Source organism: Felis catus, chromosome C2 (genome assembly GCF_018350175.1).
Source record: "Felis catus isolate Fca126 chromosome C2, F.catus_Fca126_mat1.0, whole genome shotgun sequence".
NCBI lineage: Eukaryota > Metazoa > Chordata > Mammalia > Carnivora > Felidae > Felis > Felis catus.
Genome location: NC_058376.1, coordinates 16,010,970 through 16,011,402, shown reverse-complemented (window position 1 = coordinate 16,011,402; position 433 = coordinate 16,010,970).

Below are 433 nucleotides of genomic sequence, written 5' to 3'. Positions count from 1 at the left end.
CCTTGTTTTGTTACTTGGAAGATGTAAAGTTGTGTTCTTACTCTACCACGTAACATTTTAAAATACGTTTGGCTAATGAAACTTCAAATGTATTTTTATTTTTTATTTATTTATTTTTAAATTTTTTGGTTTTCAACGTTTTTTATTTTTGGGACAGAGAGAGAGCATGAACGGGGGAGGGGCAGAGAGAGAGGGAGACACAGAATGGGAAACAGGCTCCAGGCTCCGAGCCATCAGCCCAGAGCCCGACGCGGGGCTCGAACTCACGGACCGCGAGATCGTGACCTGGCTGAAGTCGGACGCTTAACCGACTGCGCCACCCAGGCGCCCCTCAAATGTATTTTTAAAAAGTGTTGACTTTATAAGCAGACATTAGATAATGGCAGTAGTACGTACTTGGAAGAAGTCTCTTACCCACAATTCTGACACCACA